We start from the raw sequence: 25,739 nt of genomic DNA, 5'->3' as shown, positions 1-25,739 counted from the left end.
ATTTCTTGTTTTGATCCACTCCATCTATCTTTTACATCTTTGGCTGGCAGCAGACGGTGCAGAAGGACTGCAAGCCATCCACATCTCCTGGCTTCTTGGCAGAAGATGGTGCAATAGGCCTGCTAGCCATCCTCATATCCTGCCTGCCCGGCAGAAGATGATACAATAGGACTGCTAGCCATCCACATCTCCTGCCTGCTCACCATAAGGTGGTACAATAGGACTGTTGCAGGACTAAAGAGAATGACCTGGTCGAGTCCCTCCTAATTTAGTCACTGCATCCATATCTGCCCAGGCGCTCCTGACCGACCTTACCGAGCTGGCCAGGAGCACCTCGGACATGATGAGGATGGTTTTCAGGCCTATTGTACCGCCTGCTGCCACAAGGCAATGGGTTGCTGCCGCTGTGTAGCAATGCAGTACCATGTCTGCCAGCACCCAGGAGACATACGGTGACAGTGAGCTGAGCGGGCTCCATGCTTGCCATGGTATGGCGTCTGCACAGGTAACTCAGGAAAAAAGGTGCGAAACGATTGTCTGCCGTTGCTTTCACAGAGGGAGGGAGGGAGGAAGGGAGGAAGGGCCTGATGACATGTACCCAGAACCACCCGCAACAATGGTTTTTGCCCCATCAGGCATTGGTATCTTAACCCAGAATTCCAATGGGCAGTGGAGACTGCAGGAACTGTGGGATACCCACAGTGCAACATTCCGGAAGACGATGCTAGCCTTGGTACTGTGGAAGTACTCCGCCGAGTTAATGCACTTAAAGCATTTTGTGTGCGGACACACACAATTGACTATATAAAAATGATTTCTAAAAAATCGACTTCTATAAATTCAACCTAATTTCGTAGTGTAGACATACCCTTGACTTCAACAGCTCTGGCACCTTTAATCCCTCCCCCAAAGTGATGGATAGCAAAATGCCATTCTGTTTCCACTTATATCTCCCAAAGTTCATTGACCCTGTCAGAAGAGGCAGAAAGGCTTCCTGCAGTTCTTCCCTTCCTGTCGACTTCCCATCCCTCCCATCTGGGAGAAAACTTGTTTCTCTTTGTGTTTGATCATAGACTTTAAACCACAATATCAGTGAGTATCTATCATTCTTCATATAGTGTTAATGCATGTGTTTCACAATTATATTAACCACCAGTGTGTCACAGACTTTCACAAAAGACCTGACTCAAGACACTTTTACAATACAAAAAGAAAAGGAGTCAGAGGAACAGCCGTGTTAGTCTGTATTCGCAAAAAGAAAAGGAGTACTTGTGGCACCTTAGAGACTAACCAATTTATTTGAGCATGAGCTTTCGTGAGCTACAGCTCACTTCATCAGATGTTTACCGTGGAAACTGCAGCAGACTTTATATACACACAGAGAATATGAAACAATACCTCCTCCCACCCCACTGTCCTGCTGGTAATAGCTTATCTAAAGTGATCAACAGGTGGGCCATTTCCAGCACAAATCCAGGTTTTCTCACCCTCCACCCCCCCACACAAATTCACTCTCCTGCTGGTGCTAGCCCATCCAAAGTGACAACTCTTTACATAGTCAAGTCGGGCTATTTCCTGCATAGATCCAGGTTTCCTCACATCCCCCCCACCCCCATACACACACAAACTCACTCTCCTGCTGCTAATAGCTCATCTAAACTGACCACTCTCCAAGTTTAAATCCAAGTTAAACCAGAACATCTGGGGGGGGGGTAGGAAAAAACAAGAGGAAACAGGCTACCTTGCATAATGACTTAGCCACTCCCAGTCTCTATTTAAGCCTAAATTAATAGTATCCAATTTGCAAATGAATTCCAATTCAGCAGTTTCTCGCTGGAGTCTGGATTTGAAGTTTTTTTGTTTTAAGATAGCGACCTTCATGTCTGTGATTGCGTGACCAGAGAGATTGAAGTGTTCTCCGACTGGTTTATGAATGTTATAATTCTTGACATCTGATTTGTGTCCATTTATTCTTTTACGTAGAGACTGTCCAGTTTGACCAATGTACATGGCAGAGGGGCATTGCTGGCACATGATGGCATATATCACATTGGTGGATGTGCAGGTGAACGAGCCTCTGATAGTGTGGCTGATGTTATTAGGCCCTGTGATGGTGTCCCCTGAATAGATATGTGGGCACAATTGGCAACGGGCTTTGTTGCAAGGATAAGTTCCTGGGTTAGTGGTTCTGTTGTGTGGTATGTGGTTGTTGGTGAGTATTTGCTTCAGATTGCGGGGCTGTCTGTAGGCAAGGACTGGCCTGTCTCCCAAGACTTGTGAGAGTGTTGGGTCATCCTTTAGGATAGGTTGTAGATCCTTAATAATGCGTTGGAGGGGTTTTAGTTGGGGGCTGAAGGTGACCGCTAGTGGCGTTCTGTTATTTTCTTTGTTAGGCCTGTCCTGTAGTAGGTAACTTCTGGGAACTCTTCTGGCTCTATCAATCTGTTTCTTTACTTCTGCAGGTGGGTATTGTAGTTGTAAGAAAGCTTGACAGAGATCTTGTAGGTGTTTGTCTCTGTCTGAGGGGTTGGAGCAAATGCGGTTGTATCGCAGAGCTTGGCTGTAGACGATGGATCGTGTGGTGTGGTCAGGGTGAAAGCTGGAGGCATGCAGGTAGGAATAGCGGTCAGTAGGTTTCCGGTATAGGGTGGTGTTTATGTGGCCATTGTTTATTAGCACTGTAGTGTCCAGGAAGTGGATCTCTTGTGTGGACTGGACCAGGCTGAGGTTGGTGGTGGGATGGAAATTGTTGAAATCGTGGTGGAATTCCTCAAGGGCTTCTTTTCCATGGGTCCAGATGATGAAGATGTCATCAATATAGCGCAAGTAGAGTAGGGGCTTTAGGGGACGAGAGCTGAGGAAGCGTTGTTCTAAATCAGCCATAAAAATGTTGGCATACTGTGGGGCCATGCGGGTACCCATAGCAGTGCCGCTGATCTGAAGGTATACATTGTCCCCAAATGTGAAATAGTTATGGGTAAGGACAAAGTCACAAAGTTCAGCCACCAGGTTAGCCGTGACATTATCGGGGATAGTGTTCTTGACGGCTTGTAGTCCATCTTTGTGTGGAATGTTGGTGTAGAGGGCTTCTACATCCATAGTAGCCAGGATGGTGTTATCAGGAAGATCACCGATGGATTGAAGTTTCCTCAGGAAGTCAGTGGTGTCTCGAAGGTAGCTGGGAGTGCTGGTAGCGTAGGGCCTGAGGAGGGAGTCTACATAGCCAGACAATCCTGCTGTCAGGGTGCCAATGCCTGAGATGATGGGGCGCCCAGGATTTCCAGGTTTATGGATCTTGGGTAGTAGATAGAATATCCCAGGTCGGGGTTCCAGGGGTGTGTCTGTGCGGATTTGATCTTGTGCTTTTTCAGGAAGTTTCTTGAGCAAATGCTGTAGTTGCTTTTGGTAACTCTCAGTGGGATCATAGGGTAATGGCTTGTAGAAACTCGTGTTGGAGAGCTGCCGAGCAGCCTCTTGTTCATATTCCGACCTATTCATGATGACAACAGCACCTCCTTTGTCAGCCTTTTTGATTATGATGTCAGAGTTGTTTCTGAGGCTGTGGATGGCATTGCGTTCCGCATGGCTGAGGTTATGGGGCAAGTGATGCTGCTTTTCCACAATTTCAGCCCGTGCACGTCGGCGGAAGCACTCTATGTAGAAGTCCAGTCTGCTGTTTCGACCTTCAGGAGGAGTCCATCTAGAATCCCTCTTTCTGTAGTGTTGGCAGGGAGACCTCTGTGGATTAGTATGTTGTTCAGAGGTATTTTGGAAATATTCCTTGAGACGGAGACGTCGAAAATAGGATTCTAGGTCACCACAGAACTGTATCATGTTCGTGGGGGTGGAGGGGCAGAAGGAGAGGCCCCGAGATAGAACAGCTGCTTCTGCTGGGCTGAGAGTATAGTTGGATAGGTTACATTAATACAGTAACATTAATTAATTAATACATTAATAAATTAATACAGTAACATTGTGTAAAATCCATTGATTCTATTGCTTATCATTTGACATTACACCTCTCTGTCTTTTTCACTCAGTAAACCTTTGAAATGTATTCTTCTGAAGTGTATCCCCAAATAAAGTTTCCCTCCCCTGCTGGGTTGCTCTCTTTTTCCCTGCTTGTTCGTATATTTACATATAAGGTAAATAAAGCTTTCATTGTCTCTGCATGGCAACCAGGTTGGTCAGAATAGCAAATACACATTCCTCTGTTTAAGGCAGACTGGGCTTAACATATTTTAAGAACACAATTCTAGCATATATTTGTAACTCGATGTACACACTCCATATATACACATCACACAAGAATATTAATGATCAGTGAGTTATGAATTTTCCACTGATGTATGCCACCTCTTGTGTATACGGCATGACAACAGTGTTTTGTTAGGTAAGTGAGGTTGTCAGGCCTGGCAAAAGTTGCTGACACAGAGTAGTGAACCACAGAATCCCATCCAGCATCTTCCTAATCCTGGAGAAGATGGATTCACTGTTAGGATACAGATATTCAGGCCTGTCTGCAAAGGCCTGTACTTTAAGAATGTAGGTATATTCTTATCACTTGGCTAGTTAGAGGTATAAAAGAAAGAATCAAAAATCACTGTCTGCCAGTGTAAGGTCCTTCTCTTACTGTGACAATCTGAGACCCTGTTCTTAGGCTAAGGAGTTTGGCTAAGCCACAGAGGCAGCCATAAGCTGGGAAGCGACCGGTCACATCCTCACATTCCAAAGTAGTCACATTGAAAGAAGGTGCTATTGGGCTGTTAGGAATACAATCCTGTCCTGATAGTGCCTATCACCTCCAGAGAAAGGGAAGTGCCTAGAAGATGTAAAAGGAAATTTAGGTTGATAGTTTTCTGTCTGGTAAGAACTCACTTATCAATAGACACAGCTGGGAAACTCTTGTGTCTTTATAGATGTAGTTGTGAAATCCTCACTTCTGTATTGTTTTGTCATTATAGTTCCCACTTTGCTATTGTTTATTGGCATGGTCTCTGGTTCTGTGATTGTTTCTGTCTGCTGTATAATTAATTTTGCTGGGTGTAAACTAATTAAGGTGGTGGGATATAATTGGTTAGCTAATCATGTTACAATATGTTAGGATTGGTTAGTTAAATTTCAGTAGAATGATTGGTTAAGGTATAGCTAAGAATATTGTTATATAAATTAAGGGCAAACAGGAAGTAAGTTGGGATTCGAAAATAAGGAAAAAGGAACTTGTATTTAAGCTTGCTGGAAGTTCACCCAATAAACATCGAATTGTTTGCACCTTCAGACTTTGGGTATTGTTGCTCTCTGTTCATGCGAGAAGGACCAGGGAAGTGGGAGAGTGAAGGAATAAGCTCTCTAACATTCACATTGCAGGAAGCCCACTGTCTCCATACTGGTGATGTTACAGTGACATCATAATGTACATCATGTGACCTCAGAGCTTGGGGCCCTAGACACAGACCTACTGTGAGTAGTGGTCAATTTGGTCCTGGATACAATAGTGCATTGGCTCTGCTCCTGTCCCTCTGATAAGTTTAGAATCATTATAGACGAAGGCTATGAGTAAGGCATGGGAAAAAAAGGAACAGACATCAACATTCAAATTAAGCAAGGGCCTGAACCTAAGAAGGATTGACCAAATGCAACTCTCATTCTCCGTATGAGATTTTAGTTACCCCCAATACATACTTTGCTGCTCGAGCATACATTTCTGTATTATTTTGCAGTTCAGACACATTTATGTAAACACGGTGCAACTCAAAAAATAAGGAATTCAATGACCTTGTGAGATTTTTCACTATTTGGCCTTCTGGTCTCTAATTTTGTTTCCACAAGTGGACATAAATGCAAGCATCCAATTACCCCATTTGAGGGTGTCTACCTTGTCATTTTCACCTATGATTTACTACAGCTGTGATTTTGCTCCCCCCATTTTAAACTGTTATGAAAAGGTACAAAACATTCATACCCCTTTTTTAAATGAAGTGGAATACTTATTGCAATAATCTACAGCTTCTTAGAATTGAAGGGTTAATATTTAAATTCATTATAATTACTATAAAATTTACACCAATCACCTTTTAAAAAGTGTATTATTATTATTATGTATTACTTTTACAGTAGCACTTAGAAGCCCAAATCAAGATCAGAGCCACATTGTGGTAGGCCCTGTACATATACATAGTAAGAGACAGACCTTGCCCTCAATATAAACAGAGAAGACAAAGAGTAGGAGAAAGAAGGTATTATTCCCACTTTACCATTGGGGAACTGAGGCACAGAGTGATTAAGAGATTTGCCCAACGTAACAAATGAATTCTGTGGCAAAGTCTGGTACAAAGCCTAAATACTGCTAATCCTAGTGTAGGTCTTAACCACGGAACCATGCTTTCTCTTCAGCATTCAGAATTTGGGCCCCACCTCTGCAAAACACTTAGGCATCTGCTTTACTTAAGCATGGGGTTACATAGATGCTGAGCTGAAACAGGGATGCATTTAAGCATGCATGTCAGTACTTTGCTCATTTGGGTCAACTATTTTGCGGATTCCTTAGCGTTCCTTAAGTGTTAGCTGCCTTTCAATCAAAACCAACAGTCCAGATCAAACTGAGGCAAAAGGCTTCATCATCCTGTAAAGAAAATCTATCTGAGAGCAGATATAGGCACAGAACTGTTGCAGAAGATATAAATCAGCACAAAATTTTACCCAGTTTTACCCAGCTTAAAAATCCCTCCATTTATTTTCTCATGTACAATAGGTCAGATTAGTATATTACAAACATGTGCCTTCCAATGAGTTTCAGAAGGGGCAGATGGGTGCAGATTTTGATTCAACAGGGATCCTTTCAACAAACTAGATACCACTCAGTGGTAGAAGGCAGAACACGAATGATTCTTAAGTCAAAGAAAGTGAGTACCGAGACAATTACTACAGATCCAATCAATCCTCAAAGCATAATTCCAGTCATTTCAATGAGAATTTTCCAGGTGTTTATTGTGTGAACATGAACTCTGAGGTTTAGCGGATAGCTGGTACAAAAAGGTAAATCTCTAATAGTTTGAAAATCCAGTATGGGTTAACACTTCAAATTGCAACTGTTTATCTAAACTTTGTTCTCACATTTCGTCTGGAAAATTAGGCTGAAAACCTAGCAAGAGCAAGCATTTCTGGAAGATTTCTGATATTTCCTTTTTCTAATCGGGCTGGAAATACCAACAACCCTGATATTGGATCGTGATATTGGATGTTCTGGGTAATTTTTTGAAGGCAAGCAATATAAAACTGGCTGTGGGTACACAGAATTATGGAGAATTTCAGTTTATTCATCTACTTCATCTAACAACCGGTTTGTGACAATGTGCAAAGTCATTTTCACTACAGTACTTGTCAGTGACAAACGCACACACATGACAGTAATGCAATTAACTAGTCACTATAGAAATGTACCTGTAGAAACTGGGGAATTGAAGCTAGTTTATCACCGGGGGCCGGGGGAGAAATTCTCTTCATTTTCAGTATAATATACGTTATGCTAACCATGGATGGTACTGAAGCTCGACTTTATGAACAGGCATTTCATCCAATAAACATATTATAAACAGTATATATAATTTATTCTTCGTCTATAATAGATTTGTGCTTGCACTTAAAAATGCCTTTTGCAATTCTCATTATAACTAATACTGTTACATAATAAAATGCAACACTTAATTTAAAGTTAATTATTTTCCATTATTCAGCATTAGTAGACAAAGCAAGAGCTTTAGCTCAGTGCCAGAATGTAAAAGTTATTTTGAACTTATAATCCATGGCTTTAACAGTTTAAGGTCAAGCAGCATTGGTGTAAATTAAGAACTAAGTAAAAGGATAATAACAGTTACAACACTCTTGTGGCTTTTGAAAAAAAATTGAGAATACATTTTTTAACTTTATCCTGAAATTGGTGTTGGTTTGGAATTGGTGGCGTCACCGTATTCTGCAGGAATGCTCCAGCTATAATAATGTCACTACAGGGTTTTGGGGCTCTCACTGTGAAATGCTGTTGTGTTTTTACAAGGTTTGGCATGAGTGGTTTCTCATGCCTTTTACTCCCTTTTAATTCTAGTGAGAGAGATCCCATCCTGACTAACTTACCTACAACCACAATAGACACAATAAAATCATTCCACCCTGTCAACTAGTTCAAAAATCACACTAACGGCGCTTCACTGGTATAACATGTTTACTACCCTACCCAACTAGAGCCTAACTCACTGTCAGGTCATATTGTCAATTCTCAGATCGGCTCACAGTTGGGATCTCCACTTTGTGCTACTCCATCCTCCCTTACTGTTGGTGTAACAGAGTTTATTTTTCCCCTCCACCCACAGCCTTTTTTTTTTTTTTCTTTCAGGGATCCCAAATCTCAGGCCATGATTCTGGACAAGCAACCCTATTCAGGACAACACATAAACGCATGAAGTCAATGGCGGTAAGCAAATACTTATAATTACATATGTGGTTCACTGCTGCCTTGAATAGGCATGGATTCAAGCACACGCTTACATGCTTTCCAGAAACAGAACCTCATACTGCAATTTAGGAAAAAAGTTTTTATCATATTCAACTTCATTTAGTCTCATTTATTTGACTGAGTAGTTGCTTGTGATCTAGTGCTTCTTTTCAATACCCTGCTGACCCTGCCCAGCCTTCCAGGTCTTTGGTGACTGACATTTTGCTGCCTCTTCAAGGCTTTGCTCATTAGTTTAATAGTCCTGATAAATATGCAGTTAGTCATGGGTAGCACACAAGAAGAGAGCCTCATTCACTACAGTCATGTCAAGAGCCGCACATGAGACCCTTCTTTCTAATGACTCCCCATCTCAGGGACAGAAGCCATACTTGTGTCTTGTAATGTTTAAAATATATTTTCTTGGGTTACTTCCTAATTTCCAATTTGAAGGTCAGAAGCCTGCCCAAAAGATCGGCTGCAGATTGCAAAAAATAACTGGGAGAGATGAATTTTTGCGAACTTTTCCATGGAAGATGGGTTGTCACCCTAGTATCTGAGTGCCTAACAATTGTTAATGTATTTACCGTTAGCCCTATCCTACCTCTCAGGAGTGTTGTGTTATCTTCATTTTAGAGATGGGGAACTAAGTCAGAGAGACTAAGTGACTTGCTCAAGGTCATACAGAAGGCTGTGACAGAGAAGGGAATTGAAACTGCTCTCCTGAGTACCTAACCACTGGACTGTCCCTTCTTGAATTTTCCAAAGTTTCAAAAAGATTTCCAGAGTCTCTGAATCTGAAATTCAGCCCAACATTTGTACCATCCTTTTTATCTTTGAAGCCCTTTACAAATATTAAGCAATCCATGCTCACAACAGTCTGTGAGGTAGACAAAGCTATGGCTGCATTTTATTATTTATGGAGTATAGCCCTAGAAATATTATCTGCTCATCTACTCAGTCGATCTTTATGCTAAACAGCTTGTAACAATGCTGGTTCTGGTGGGACACAAATGAGAGTGCCAATTCTGGACAAATTGCTTAAAGCAGGGCAGTTTCAGCCCAAGGCAGGGGTTCCTTTGCAAACCAAACCAGCCAAACAGAGTACTTCAGTTTTACCCCACTGGCTAACCACAAGTCACACAAGCAATTCTCTTAGACACTCCAGTTTCCCAGTATCACCACCAGTGCCACTCGTTATGGGGACGAATGGTTATGAAAACCAGTACCCCAGTAAAAGAAAAGTCCTCTTGATCCCAAAGGGCCAAGCCCCAGACCCAGGTCAATATACAAGTTAGATCTTACCAACAAATCACACTGTTGCCAATCCTTTGGAATCGAATATCTAAAGGTTTATTCATAAAAGGAAAACGATATAAATGAGAGCTAGAATTGGTTAAATGGAATTAAGTACATACAGTAATGGCAAAGTTCTTGGTTCAGGCTTGTAGCCGTGATAGAATAAACTGCAGGTTCAAATCAAGTCTCTGGAGTACATCCACAGCTGGGATGGGTCATTCAGTCCTTTGTTCAAAGCTTCAGTTTTCAGCAAAGTCCCTCCAGAGGTATGAAGCAGGATTGAAGACAAGATGGAGATGAGGCACCTGCCTTTTATAGTCTCTTCCAGGTGTGAGAATACCTCTTTGTTCTTACTGTGGAAAATTACCACAAAATGGAGTTTGGAATCACATGGGCAAGTCACATGTCCATACATGACCTAGTTCTTTACAGGTGGCAGCCATTGCCCACATGCTATCTTGAACGTCCCCAGGAAGACTTCTTATGTGGATTGGAGTCTCCCAAGGTCTATTGTCAGTTAAGTGTTTCTTGATTGGGCACTTAACTTGCAAATTCCTTTCTCAAGGAGCTGACCAAATGCTTTACTAAGGCTACTTCAGAATCAAAACACATGGATATACAAGTACATAGCCAATATTCATAACTTTATCTACAAAGATGATACACACACAGCATAATCATAATTAGCAAATCATAACCTTTCCATAGACACCTTACATGACAACCTTTGTACAATATTTGCTGCAAATATATAACAGTGGTTGCACCAGTGATCTATACGGTCACAGGTTATATTAATAACGTCAAACAGCTTCACTGAATTGAACTAAACCCTATTTCAGGAAGCACTCATTCTTCACATTTATATTTCTGGAATCATTTAGGCACTTGACCTACATGGAATTGGGCAGTTTTGGTTAATTAAGAATGTTTTTACCGATTTTGAGCTCTATCACAAAAAGCCATGAAATCATCAGACTGTTTCTCCATCGCTCACGCATGTGGATGGGGAGTGAGCAGAGTCAGGAAAAAGGTTCTCAAAGTTTAAATTCAGCCCCTACCCCATGGACCAACACAATTCTGTGTTGAAGCATTCTTGGCCTGGATTGCCAAGAGCCATGTGAGTCCATTAGATTTAGATAAGTTCAAAAACCCCTCAAAATCCTAAAAGAAACTCAGCAAAAATCACCACATTTTACCTAATTTCAACCATGATACCTCAACAGGTCACATTTCATCTGAAACCTTAAATCAGCCCAGGTTTGCTCAACTTTTTTGAAGTTCCTGCAAAACAACCAACATATTCTAAAAACCTGACATAAGTTTTTAGTTTGTAATATAAATCAAGATTAGGCAAGTTTCACCTGGTTCTGAAAGCTTTGCACAACTCTAAATAGGTAAGCATAATCTCCTGTGATAATGGCAATTGCATAGGCATATCACTGAAACCAAGCGTATACAGCCCTTCAAGTCCATGTTCTAATTTTTGTTCATAAGAGATCTAATGGTTACTGTTTCACAAGGTAATCTGCATGTAAGGAGGCTTTTCAGAGTTTCAAATATTCTTTAACATAAGAACTTAAATGCACTTTCTTTTACAAAGTAATTAAATATTTTATCCTCCTATCTGTGTAGCGGATGTCTACATCTCCCTAGGAATAGTGTTGAAAAGAATGTAAAAATTAAATTTAGCTACATTTACAGCACTTACTTGTTACTTTCATGACAGTAAGAACATTAATTAATGCCTGTTAATATAGAACTATACCAGTTTTCTCAGGACACCTCCTTATGTCCTTGTACTTACTGATATTCACCTCTTTATTTCCATGTCCAGCATAATTAAAATTAGTCTTGTCTGGCAAAACATAATTCTAGACAAACAAAACATTACTATGATTACCTTGTCAGTACTTCAGAAGGGCAGACAAAGCCAAGACAAAATAATCTGACTCAATTTCCCCCCTTAAACTAAAACTGGGCTACATGGCACTGGAGGAATCCCTGAACAAAGCTGATCCTTCCATGACCAGCTATACCAACTTCAGAGCCAGAACTGGCCTGCAGGGTCATGCAAAGCAGCCTCTCCAAAGTGGAGAATTAAGCCTTATTTTTAACCTTGTTTTGTACATGTTAAAACATAAATAAACAACAAATGAAATGTGCCAGAACAAAATCCTGCACACCATATACAATTAGCCAAGGGGAGAGGATGAACCACACATGACAGGTGCTCAGATATTACAGTGATGAGAGTAAAGACACAAGACAAAACCTGAATGGAATTTGTAGGCACCTAGAAGACAATGTGATAAGTAAGGGTATGTCTGCACTTACCATGGATTGATGCTGTGGCAATCGATCCACCAGTGGTCAATTTAGTGGATCAAGTGAAGACCAATAAATCGATTGCAGATCACTTTCCTGTCGACTCCGGTACTCCACCAGAATGAGAAGTAAGTACTGTAAGTCAAATGTGAGAGTTTCTCCCGTTGACCCAGCATGGTGTAGATACCACAATAAGTTGACCAAAGTTATTCACGTAGCTGGAGTTGCTTAACTTAGGTCAACTTAACCACGTAGTGTAGACCTGTCCTAAGAGTCAACATGGATTTGTCAAGAAAAAAATCAGGTAAAACCAACCTAATATCCTGCATAGTCAGGGTAAAAAGCCTCGTGGATGGGGGAAGCAGTAGTTGTGATTTTTCTTGACTTTAGTAAGACTTTTGATATTGTCTCACATAGGGTGACCAGATGTCCCGATTTATAGGGACAGTTCCGATATTTGGGGCTTTGTGTTACATAGGTGCCTATTATCCCCCACCCCCTGTGCCGATTTTTCACGGTTGCTTTCTGGTCACCCTAGTATCATGTGACCTTCTCATAAGCAAACTAGGGAAATATAACTTAGACAAACTATAAGATCCACAACTGGTTGGAAAACCATACTCAGAGAGTAGTTATCCATGGTTCACAGTCAACTTAGAAGGGTATATCGAGTGGGGTCCACAGAGAGATCTTCCAGGTTCTGGTTCTGTTCAATATCATAATAAATGATATGGATAATGGCATAGAGAATACCCTCATGAAGTTTGCAAATGGTACCAAGTTGGAAAGGTTCGCAAGCACTTTGAAGGACAGGATTTCAATTCAAATGATTGTGACAAAATGGAGAAATGGTCTGAAATAAATAGGATTAAATGCAATATGGACAAATGCAAAGTGCTACACTTACAGAGGAATAATCAATTGCACAAAATTGGAAATGACTGCCTAGGAAGGAGTACTGTAGAAAAGGATCTGAGGGTTACAGTGGATCACAAACTAAATGTTAATCAACAATGTAATACTGTTGCAAAAAAAGGGAACATCGTTCTGGGATGTGTAGCAGGAGTGTTGTAAGAAGGACACAAAATGCAATTCTTGCACTCTACTCAGCACTGATAAGGCTTTAATTGGAGTATTGTGTCCAGTTCTGGACATCACACTTTGGGAAAAATGTGAACAAACTGGAGAAAGTCCAGAGGAGAGCAACAAAAATGATTAAAGTTCTAGAAAATATGACCTACAAGGAAAAATGGACAAAAATGTGCTTGTTTAATCTTGAGAAGAGAAGACTAATCAGGGACACAATAACAGTCTTCAAGTACTTAAAAGGCTGTTATAAAGAGGAAGGTGATAAATTGTTCTCTTTATCCACTGAGGACAGGACAAGTAGTAATAGGCTTAAGATGCAGTAAGGGAGGTTTAGGTTACACATTAGGAAAAACTTCCCAACTGTAAGAGTTGTTAAGCACTTGAATAAATTGCCTAGGGAGGTTGTGGAATCTCCATCATTGGAGGTTTTTAAGAGTGGGTTAGATAAACACTGTCAGGGATAGTCTAGATAATACTTAGTCCTGCCATGAGTGCAAGAGACTGGACTAGATGACCTCTCAAGGTCCCTTTCAGTCCTACAATTCTATGATTCTATGAATGGAATAGAATTTCTTTTTTTTTTTTCTCAATTCTGTGCTATTCTTTTAGCAAACCATAGCTCAGCAGGTTCTATACGCTTAGTATTATCCATCTCTATCATTCTACTTATTTTCTTTAGCAATGTTAGAGTTAGGCTGTCAATCTCAAGTTTATTCAGCTCTGCCAGGTTGCTTTGGGGCAAACTACCTTTGCTCACTCAGCTTCATTATGGAGAGAGGCATCTGGCCATAGTTATGGTTGTGACTAAGATTCAGTTTAAAACATGATTCTGACACTTGCATCTTTGCCAGAGTGAACCCAATGCAGCTGAAATGTCACTCTTGTATTTTTCAATTGGGGTGCGTATGTGTGTTCTAGATTTCAAGGGATTTAGAAGAATTCAATAAAAATATTATATTATTAATGATATTAGAATACTTAGCACATATCTAGCACTTCTCAGCCCAAAATATTAAATGCTTTACAAAGCGGGGTAGGCAGTAAGCATTATTCTGCCTATTTCACAGACTGGGAAACTGCAGCTCAGAGAATCTCAATGACTTGCCCAAGGTGCTATAGTAAGCCTGTGACAGGGCTGGGAATAAACCCAAGATATCCTGACATCCAGGTGATACTCTACCAAAAGTTTTGAGTTATTCTGTGCCACCTCAGACTTTTCAAATGCATTTTATTCAGCTGGCCTTTATGAGGATGGATTATTTTTAGAAAATGGTTTCATTTTTGCATTTAATACTTTTTATTCAAACCTGTGAAAAAATTGTAAACTCTGCAAACTGAAGTCAGGCTGGTATATCCTATTAAAGATTAGTACACAGCTGAGGGCTTCAACAATCTTTAGGAAAAATTACAGCTGAAACATGGGAAGTCATAACTACAACAGGAACCCACGTCAGGTTTGGGTCATAACTACCATAGGAGTGACTGTGTGCGCACATAGTTAATAAAAAAAATCATAGGGACTTTTTTGTATGATAACAACTGTAAGAATTTCTATAGGGAAAGGCATACTTTTTATCTGGATCCATATCCAGACTTCAGTTCACGACTCCAATATTTAGGTTTAGATCCATATCTTAATCATCAAGTTTGTATTACAAAATGTTTGCATTAATATTTTGGCTTGTATGATATGTTATGTCATTTCACAGGAATTTCACAAGATTCTGTTTAGTTTCCCATAAGTCTCATGAACTTTGACCATTTTACTGAAAAATACATTTTGATGGGACACATTAGCAGCAAAGAACTTTTTGCATTAGCAAAAATGGGAGTGGTGAATTAGCGAATATGAAAAGCAGATTTTGCCTTTGAAAAAATTCCTAAAGAAACAAGGACCTTGACAAAATAGCTAAATTAATGTTAAACTGTAGATAATGTTATTATCCATTTCATAGTGAAAGAGATTTATTCCCCATCTAGCTCTAAGTCATCTCCTGATGTGATAACATATGTGATTCTGAAAAGATTCTTGTCAGATGTAAATCAAAAGTCCCAATTTTAACCAAAACTTTTATTTACTGAACAGTTTACACATAGTGAGAAGTGCTTGTCATCGGGGAACTTTCCAACTGCTGTGCTGAGCCAAATAGCGTAGAGATGTCTTTTAAAGGACTCAAATCAACACCTCTTTCAATGTGTTAACAGGGCAACTGTAGAGCAAAACAATTTTCTCAGGCCAACTGACAAGTTTATGACTTTTTCACAGCCTTCCTCTAGTCGGAAGTCAGGCAATTAAACCTTAGCTTGAGTGCACATGGCACATATACTGTGAAGTGTAGTGGCTAAATTTATTTTAATATCATTTCTGTGAATACATTGTGAAAATTAATACTGCTTTATGCTGTTTAAAAATCAAGGCATTTCAAACAATCAAGCCCACCTCCAAGGAGGTTGCAATATTCCTCATTGGAATGAAATACATTAAAGCACATGCACCCATGACAATGGATAAAGCATGATATATGCTATGCCAGTCCCCAAATTAGCAAAAGTGTTCTTATAGTAAAAAGAAAGAAAACAGTATGATCAGCAAAACAATTTAGTTAAAATCTGAATGAGGCTCTGGAAATAAATCTCCTGATGTAATAGCACATGCCCACTTTTATACAAGCATTATCTCAATAGAGTAGCTCACAAGAAGGCAAAGCAAAAGTTGAAATGTTCTCTTTATGAACTTAATGTGGTCCATCAGGCAACAACAACAGGATAAAAAAAAGACAGAAAATCATAATATATGTGAAAAACATATAGTGCTGGTCTTTTGTTAGGCTGTTTTCAACTGCTTTCTTCTGCACAATTTTCTGTTGCCCTTGCATTAATTTTGATTTAAGCTCTTTGTATTTCAGCATATGTCACGCTGAAGTACAAAGAGCTTAAGTCAAAATTAATGCAAGAACAACAGAAAGATTTTAATATACACACACACTTTGCAGAGAGAAAAGCAAATTAACCTGCTTATTAAGAATTGTCTATATTAAGTCATATCAAAGTGTATGGGTACTGTAATGGATACCAGCTCAATTTTGTATATGGCGAAGCACAACAAATTGCATTGATAGAGTAGTGTTTCTTGTGTCTATGGAATGTCTTGGCTATATTTTTCTAACACTTGGCCATAAAGTTTAAACTCATTCAGTCATCCCAGATAACCAGTCATCCCATCAGAGTTCCCCCTTCATAATGCTCAGATTGTAATCACTTTGTATCGGAATGAGCTAGATTTAATGTGGCAAAAACTTCTTCTGGGAAAAAAAATCCTGATAGATTTTTCTTCCTATTGAATTACTTGGAGAAACCTGAGTATTTCCCACTGTATATTAGTATAGCAAAACATTGGCAGTGCACTAACAGAGCTTCCAGTCACCACTGACAACAATCCAATTAAGGACATAGCTGTGTGCTTAAGAAAGACTGTACAGTCATTCAGCTGCTTGTAGTAAACTCAACTGTCTTTTAGACTTGACCAGATGTCAAAATTCCATTGGAGAATAATGTGCATAGGGCTTCACTGGGACCAGTGCAGAGGTGCTTTGGAGGCAGCATGCCTGAAGCAGCCAATGCCTCTGAGAGCTCTGGAGTGCACAGGGTGTCTGTGTAACCACTGAACTGTCTATAAAGAGGGAAAGCATCCTTTCCCCTCTGAACCCAGCCAATTCCACTGGCCTTTGCAAGGCAGGAGGGCGACTTGGCTTTGCCCTCTTTGGAGATGCTAGAGTCAACAACTCCCTAAATACAAGGAATCCTATTATATTTGGCCCTTTGCATAAATGGAGCAAGGTGGGGAGAGGCTTCTTCTGCCCTTTATCTCTTTTGCACACTCATACAAGGGGCCAGGAATAATCTGGTCTTTAACACTGAACAGGAACCCTAAGCACTGTTCAAGCCGCATCACTGTAATGCCGCCATGTCTGGGGTGGAAAGGTGAGGAAACTCGGTCATAGGCTGACAAAACAAATCTCATCTCTTAAATACTATTATTTGGGATTATTAACTCCTGTGCAGGACCTTGGTTTTTGAGGTCTCTTCTAAAAAATCCACATAGAGAAAACTGTCTGAGAACCCCAGTTTATCTGCCTTAGAAGAATGAATGATTTAGTCATTCCTACTGGAATTTGAGCTTCTGTTGTCAGAGAATCCACACCATTTAAAGATCAGCAGTTTGGTTCTTCTCTCACTTAAACTGGTGTAAATCAGGAGTCATTCCACTGAAGTAAATGATGTTAAAAGAGTGTAAAACCAATGTGAGTAAGATCAGAAGCAGCCTGGCTCTATTGACAAGAACAAAGCTCTCCTACGTGCCCGTGCAGGGCAGTAAGGAGGCATCTCAGATTACAGCACAAGGCACAGCTTCTTTGGCACTCCTATGGATGAAGAGTGGGCAACCAGGGATGGGGGAACGAGTGGAACCTTGATTCTGCTCCTCCCCCAATGTGCCAAGCAGTACAGTGAGCTGGCACGGAGGGGGAAGTAACCCGTGCCAGGTGGTTAGCTGATGCAGTTACTTCATTCCTAGAGCAAGGGGGAAATCTAGAGGCTGAATTGTGACACTCGGAGTCATACTTTGTCTACTAGTATGCTCCTGGGACAGCACAACTGTGAGATGGAGAAAGTAAGGGCAAGTGGTTAGGACAGTAGCCTAGGACTTCGGAAACCTGGATCCAGGTGCTTGATCTCCCACAGACTTCCTGTGTGACCCTGAGCCAGTCACTTAGCCTCTCTGTACCTCAGTTCCCTTCATCTGTGAAATAGGGATTATAGTATTTTCCTACCTCACAGGAAGCGCTCAGATAATGTAGTAATGGGGGCCATCTAAGTACCCAGGATAGAGGAAGATAGATTCAAGGTTGATTGTGTTCTTACAATCTTCCTCTGGCTTTCCAGTCAAGGGTGCCCAGAGAGTGTTGCAGGTAAAAAGTATTACTTAATAAAATGTATGTAACTATGAGGCACGTAGGTAACAAAGTCCATTGTACGTTTAGTGGTTAGTATTAGAAATTCATCTCTAGTGCAAGACTAACCTGCCCCCACCACCTGCACACACATGCTTCGATTACTTTTGAATAATTGTCCTTCTCCATATTCTCTATAGCAGAACCAGGAGGTTTTTAAAATGATTTGTCCTTTAGTCATCATAATAAGATTATTTTAATAGGTCTGGCTGTGTAGAGAAGTACACAGAACTGAATTTTACTTATAAAATGTTTGTATCAATATTGATGTCTAATTAAGGTATTCATTAAAGTCTATAATGTTAACTTAACAGGAAAAATCTGGAGTTATATTACATTTTCCCATTAAACTAATGTAATTGGTTTTTAACAAAGAATTCTAATTAGATTATATTATTAACTAGTTCACTATCAATGTCTTTATCATGTTTATTATTATTGTCACTATGCAGACTTAGTATATATTATTAAATAACATTTCTCAGAGTTTCCACGGTAAACATCTGATGAAGTGAGCTGTAGCTCACGAAAGCTCATGCTCAAATAAATTGGTTAGTCTCTAAGGTGCCACAAGTACTCCTTTTCATTTCTCAGAGAGTTTAAAGAAAAGCTACAGTCCCTCAATAAGATGCTACTGTACCATCATTTTAAACAAATATTTCACTCAGGCCTGGTCTACACTAGAAAATTATAGCACCATAACTCTGTCACTCAGGGATGCAAAAAATCCACAACCTGAGTGATGTAATTAAGACGACATAAATCCTGCGTAGAAGCGCTAGGTTAACAGAAGAATACTTCCATCAACTTAGCTACCAAGGTCTGTCGTGGAAGTGGATGACTTACACCAATAGGAGTATCCCTCCAATCAGAGAAGGTTGTGTCTGCACTGACACACTACAACATAAACCTAAAATTAGGCTGAGGAGACCTACCCCTAGTAATCCTAAACATAGCCTTGGGATACCTACCCTTAGTAACCCTCACCCTAGCCTGGGGAGCCCCACTGACCTCAAGCCTTACCCTACCACTGGGACTGTAAGCCAACCCAGCAGAACCATACTGGCCTCAAGTCTAAGCCTAACATAGAGATGGGCAAACTACGGCTCACGGGACCATCCTGCCCGGCCCCTGAGCTCCCGGCCAGGGAGGCTAGCCCCCGGCCCCTCCCCCACAACTACGCCACTGCGCGGACAGCATGGCTTGCACCCGTCCACCTCCCAGGCTTTCCAATAAGCCTGTCCTGCAGCTCTGAGCGGCATGGTAAGGGGGTGGGGGGGAAGAGGGGGTGGGATGAGAGGCAGGAGGTCCCAGGGGGCAGTCAGGGGACAGGAGGCGGTTGGATGGGGCGGAGGTTTGGGGGGGTGCGGAGGCAGTCAGGAGACAGAGAGCAAGGGGGGTTGGATAGGGGCTGGGTTCCCGGGGGGTTGGTGGTCCCAGGGGGGCAGTTAGGGACAGGGGTCCTGGAACGGGGAAGTCAGGGGACAAGGGGGAGGTTGGATGGGTCAGGGATCCCGGGGGGCCTGTCAGGGGCAGGGGTGTGGATAGGGGGTGGGGCAGTCAGGGGACAGGGAGCAGGGGGCGTTGGATAGGGGGTGGAGTTCTGAGGGGGCGGTCAGGGGGTCCCAGGAGGGGGCGGTCAGGGGACAAGGAGCAGGGGGGTTGGATGGGTCAAAGGTTCTGAGGGGGGGAAGTCAGGGGCAGGAAGAGGGAGAGGGCAGATAGGGGGCGGGAGCCAGGCTGTTTGAGGAGGCACAGCTTTCCCTACCCGGCCTTCCATACCATTTTGCAACCCTGTTGTGGCCATTGGGCCAAAAAGTTTGCCCACCCCTGCCCTAGCCCAAGGACTCCTACCCTTAGTAACCCTAACGCTAGTCCAGGGAGCCCTATCCTTAGTAAGCCTAACCTGAGCCAGGGGAGCCCTTCTGACTCCAATCCTAAATCTAGAATGGAGAGCCTTACCCTTTGCATCCCTGTCCAGAGGATCAGGACTATGTGAATGAGACCTCTACTCTTTGTAACTCTAACCCTAGCCCAGGGATCCCTACCCTTAGTAACTCTAACCATAGTCCAGGGATCCCTTCTGACCCCAAGCCTAACCCCAGCCGAGGGAGACCTATCGTTCATCATCATATCCCCAGTCCTGGGAGCCCTCCCGTTAGTAACCCTAACCCTAGCCTGGCATGCCCTACTGACTCCAATCCTAATCCTAACATGGGGAGCCCTATCCTTAGTAACCCTAACCCCAGGATATCTGCTCACCCTAAACCTTACCCGAGCCCTAGGAACCCTACCCTTAGTAACCATAACCCAAGCCAAGGGATTCATAGTGACCACAAACCTAACCTTAGCCTGGGAAGCTTTAGCCTTAGTAATTCTAACTCTAGCTCAGGGACCTCAATTGACCCCAAGCCTAACCCTTGCCTGGGGAACTTTATATTTAGTTACCCTTACCATAGCCTGGGGAGCCCTGCTGACCCCAAGCCTAACCCTAGTAATCACAGACCCTAGCCAGAGTACCCCTACTTTTAGTGAACCTAATGCTACCCCGGGGAGTTAACCCTAGCCCAAGAAACCCTGCTGACCCCTTATGACTTGTGATTTCCTCTGTTCTTCTTTTCCCTATCATTTTTGTTGCACACTTTTACATTATTTTTCCCCTAACCTCTTTTCCAGATTTGGACATCAGTCCTGCAGATTGAGGCATCTTCATGTTCTCCTAAAATATCTGTGAACTCGGCTTTGTCTGCTCTGCTAAAGTATTGGCTTTATTTATTTAACATGGTTTACCCATTAGAAAAATCAATAAAGGCAGAAGTAATGAAGGCCAATCTATTAGTGTGAGCTTCATGACCAGAATGTTAAGAATAAGGTCATTCATTGTCAAACCAGAATGATACTTAGCAAATAATAAACAACTTCTGACAGTAAGGGACAAGTAACCTTCCTACCAGGATCTTGATCAGGCAAAGAGAATTGTTTGGCATTATAGTATAATAGACACACGGCTCTTACAATACTGTTGATCACATGTTACTGAAAATAAATGTAACATGAGAATTGCTTCATTGTTTTCCAAAATAATATCCTTATCCATACCATAACATTTTGTCCATTACTGACTCAATTTCTTTCTGGCTCAGCAAGGAATGATCTTAGACATACTGGACATTGAGGTTGGGTCAGTTTATCGGTCTCCATTAGTTCTGCCATTATTGATATTCTAATGCACATACCATGTTAAAATAAATTTAGTCAATACTTCAGCAGACTGGACAAATCAGAGTCCAGAAATGCTGCAAAGATTAGCATGATGCTCCACGAGTCACACTGCAGGGCTGATGTCCAAAGATGGAGATTAAATTTTTACTTTACTGCAGAGTAAAACACCTTCACAAGCAAATTGACATTAAGAAATAAAGTTAAGAAGAATAGTGACTAGAAAGAAAATGTTTTAAGCTTTGGTGTCAATTGGAAGAGAGAGTCAACAATGCAAATCTTATGATGTATCTCTACAGAACGTCTACTAGCATGGGACAATATGGGAAAAGCTTGATATTCAAGAATGGTGAAAGGTGAGAGACAATGTAGACTGTAGAAGCAAATGAGAAACTGAACACAGTTTCTGAATCAGTATATTTATTATAACTTGTCAAATCTATTTTTTTTTTTTTTTACACAGAAATTGTATTTATTTTTACTTCCCACAAAAATATTTTTCAGTGAAAAATGGAAACTAAAACCAGTAATCTTTTCAAAGACTTGTTTTGGGGTGAGGAAATAGTATTTGAAAAAACATTTTTGGTAAAATATTCAGTTTCCAATAAACCTTGAAAATTTTGACCATCATAAATATTTTCCATAAAAATATTTGGGTCAAAAATCAATTTCTCCTCAAAAATGTTCCAGTGAAGATATTTCAACCAGACATACCTTTTACAGAAACCAAAGCACAAAGGTAGAGTAATATTCAGAGTGAGAGTGCTTGCACACTACTGTCCATGGGTCTGATCCAAAGCCCACTCTTTCCATGGACTTTGGTGGGTTTTTATCACCTCCCAAATCATCAGCTGAATACATAAGATATAAATCAATGAAATAATGTCTCACTCACATATAAGAAGTAGGAACAGAGAAAGTGAGAGTAGATAAGCAACACAGCTCAAGGGAATTATTAATTTATGTGTCCAGCTTTTTATAGAGACAAATGATATTCATAAAAATCCCTTTTAGTATGGTATCATTCATTATTTATTCAGTACCATAGTTGTGATATATGTTCAGTTTTTTTCTGGATGTAAATTATCCCTTTTTAGTTATCTTCCTTTTTAGTCTAACCATCATAGATGGAATTTTACCTAATTCAGGAAAATATTACAATATCATACATTTGTTTCTGAGACTATTCTGTGGATCATGTCTAATCACACTAATTAGTCACTCGTTAATAATTATGGCTGCGGGAAAATTATGGTTGTAGTAAAAGGAGGTTGTGTGTGTGTTTGTTCACCTGAGAGAGAGAGAGACAGACACACCTGATTCAAAATCCATGGAAGTCTTTGCATTGACTTCAGGGAGCTTTGGATCAGGTTCACATTGTGTAGCGCACTTAGGAATCCTTCTGGCAGAACGACTCGTATAAGTTCAAGAGCTTTGGGGGGTCCCCCTCCCCAATTTTTTTTTCTTTTAATTGACTCTGGTGGTACATGCTGAGATTACCTCTGGATTTCTTCTTGTGCAGTTGCGTATTAAATGGTAGTGAGGAGAGTTTACAATGATTCATAAAGCTAACGTTCATTAAGATCATCGGGGCAAAAGATTAAACATCCAGCTATGTTGTTCTCTGGTGCAAAAGAATAGCACCAGTGAGAAATACATATGAAGTTCCCTTCTTTAGGAATTTCTCATTAAGTCTCATGCACAAACATCATAAATTAGCACCTAAATGTTGAGTTTAGGATGCACAAAACCCTACCAGTATCAGGTTAAATTTAAAATTAATGTTCACATTTTTTACTAATGTTGCTTAATTAAAATAGCTTCTATGCTGGGTATCAAATGACTATGTATGTCTGCTGTCTTGTAAAGTATCATTTGTCTCATTACCATGCATAGAAATATTCATACAAGACAGGTTTGAGTACAGCTATGAACAGTGGTAATCAATGCTCAGTAAATAATAAAAATAGGCATCCAAAATAACTAATTACTGCTTCTTTTGTCATTGCTTCTCATATGAAATAACCTCATATATATTCATGTAGCTATATGAATTTAAACACACATCTAGATATAGAGATATATGTGTCAACATCTATTTACTTCAAACTCTAGAGACCAAGGGACTGTGGCAGATTGTAATTCACTGAAGTTGGGTACATGTTAAGGTGAAAACTTCTCTACCATCCATAATACTATAGAAATGTCTCTCATAGCCAGTGTCCACGTCCAGACTGGTTTCCCAAAATGAATATTTTCTTAATTAACCAGGCTGCTGTTTTGCATGACATGTCAAATGAAGCCATTAATAGCACTTCATCTGCCAGGTAGAAAGGTTAATTACCACTGGTCAGAGGCATGGGTAAAACTGCCAAAGCCATCTGCTAGATCACATCTAACACAATGGAAAACAAATGAGGTGAGTGGGGCCTGGGTCATATTTCAGACAATCTGGGGTGGGGGTGGGGATTAACTCTCAAGATGGGAGGGGGAATAATCCTGGATTCAAGCACTCCTGTATTTTGAGTAACTTGTAAAGTTCAGAAGCTGAACTCTGATCTGTATCTAAATGTTGCATCAGACCCCTACTCTATTATATTCTGAACCAGAAACCCAGATCCAAACACCCAAGATTTTGAAGTTTCAAAATTCAGATCCAGACCTGGGCCTATCCCTAAAATATTCACACTTACAATAGACTTTCACCATTCATGAAAGAAAAGAAAAGAAAAAGAAAAGGAAAGAAAAGGAAAAAGAAAGAAAGAAAGAAACGTAAATATGTATGTAAGCCAGTTTCATACATTTTGTCATATGGGAAAAGCCGAGTTTTTTTCCAGTCAAATATTATTCATCAAACAACATAAAATATTCATCTGAGTGGAAAAGGATATAAAGATTCACATTTGAACTACAATCTGCTGGTCATATGATGCCAGTCGTTATACCCACATGGTCACCAACCCAGCCACGTTGGATATTACAAGAAAGGGTGCAGGCACAAATTTAAAAAACAACCTTTAAGAAATGACTGATGGATTCAGTCCATTTTTCAGCAGAGAGGTGCCTACAGACAAAAAACACCACAGATTATACTAATGAACACTTCTGCTAGCAGTCTAAGGGTATATCTGCACTACACAGTTAACCCAGTTTATGGTCAGGTTTTAGCCTTAACCCCTCTATCATCCACTTGATGATTACCTGTTCTGATCATTCCCTCTGAAGCACCTGGCATTTGCAGCAGATACACCTTTGGAATACCTCACTATCTTCATTCCTTCCTGTCTCAGGTTTCAGAATATGGTGTATACTCATCCTGAATGTTTACTCATGTGAAGGTAATGATAAATTCAGAAGACAGGATACTGGGCTAGATGGACCTTTGGTCTGACCCAGTATGGCCATTTTTATATTCACAAATAAAACCCCAGACTCAGGTTTGGAGTCAGTTTTAGCCCAGGCCAGCATATACAGGTGTGGCGGGGAGATAGGGGGGCATGCATTAGAACCTGTACTTCAATTTAACTAAGGCTGGAACCCGCCCACTTTGCAATGTGGATTCAGTGTAAATCATTCAGTTGCCGATAGTTCTCCAATCTCTTCCCACAATTCCTCTGAAAGGACAGACAAGTTCTTCTGCATTTGACACAATTGACTGTGAAAGAATCCCAGAGTGTCTTAGCACAAAGAACCATGGGATATCCCCCAGATGCACATGGGTGAGTGTAGAAACAGCAAGGACACAGTAGGGATAAGGCTTTGCATGCTCACACTTGGGTTAGGCTAACCCAGGGGCTCAAACATAGGTACCAATTACCTGAGTTAAGTGTGTAGTGTAGACATAGCCTAAGGATCAACTGGCTACTAACCCTGTATAGGCCCCAACACCTTGCAGCCCTTCTGTGGCAGGGTTAGGTATGGACTGAGTAGAGAAGTTTGTGTTGCCAATGCTTGTAGTGTGGATAAAGAGAAAAATTACTCCCTAGTTCTGTCAAACTAATGATAAATTCTCTCAATTCATTACATGTTTATTTATTTCAGACCCAAATGAGAAATAAAATCTATTATTATTTATTTAGACTGCTCTAAGTTCTTGTCCCAAGACAACTCCTTGCCCCAATCATCTCACAGTCTAGATTAGCAAGCACTGACAAACAACTGGTGTTGGGGTGTAATGATAGCACAATGATAGATCATGAGCTATCGTAAGTATACTGCTACCTAGGAATTTTTAGCCATCAGGTGTCAAAAACTTTCCTAAGATTGTGAACCTCTTTTGGCAAGAGAGAGGATACACTTCATTAACAGGATAA

At 40.8% G+C, this 25,739-nt stretch overlaps 1 long non-coding RNA gene across 1 annotated transcript in view; it reads left to right on the top strand.

Moving 5' to 3' along the window:
* Positions 1 to 8,465, top strand: part of LOC125642892 (uncharacterized) — an 86,698-nt gene extending 78,233 nt beyond the window's left edge. Inside the window, exon 5 of the long non-coding RNA XR_007358524.2 lies at positions 8,387 to 8,465. This is a non-coding gene — a long non-coding RNA (uncharacterized LOC125642892). The remainder of the gene's footprint in view (positions 1 to 8,386) is intronic.
* Positions 8,466 to 25,739: the final 17,274 nt, after the last annotated feature.

The sequence above is a fragment of the Caretta caretta genome, chromosome 9 (genome assembly GCF_965140235.1).
Source record: "Caretta caretta isolate rCarCar2 chromosome 9, rCarCar1.hap1, whole genome shotgun sequence".
NCBI lineage: Eukaryota > Metazoa > Chordata > Testudines > Cheloniidae > Caretta > Caretta caretta.
This window is presented reverse-complemented; position numbering and strand designations above follow the sequence as displayed.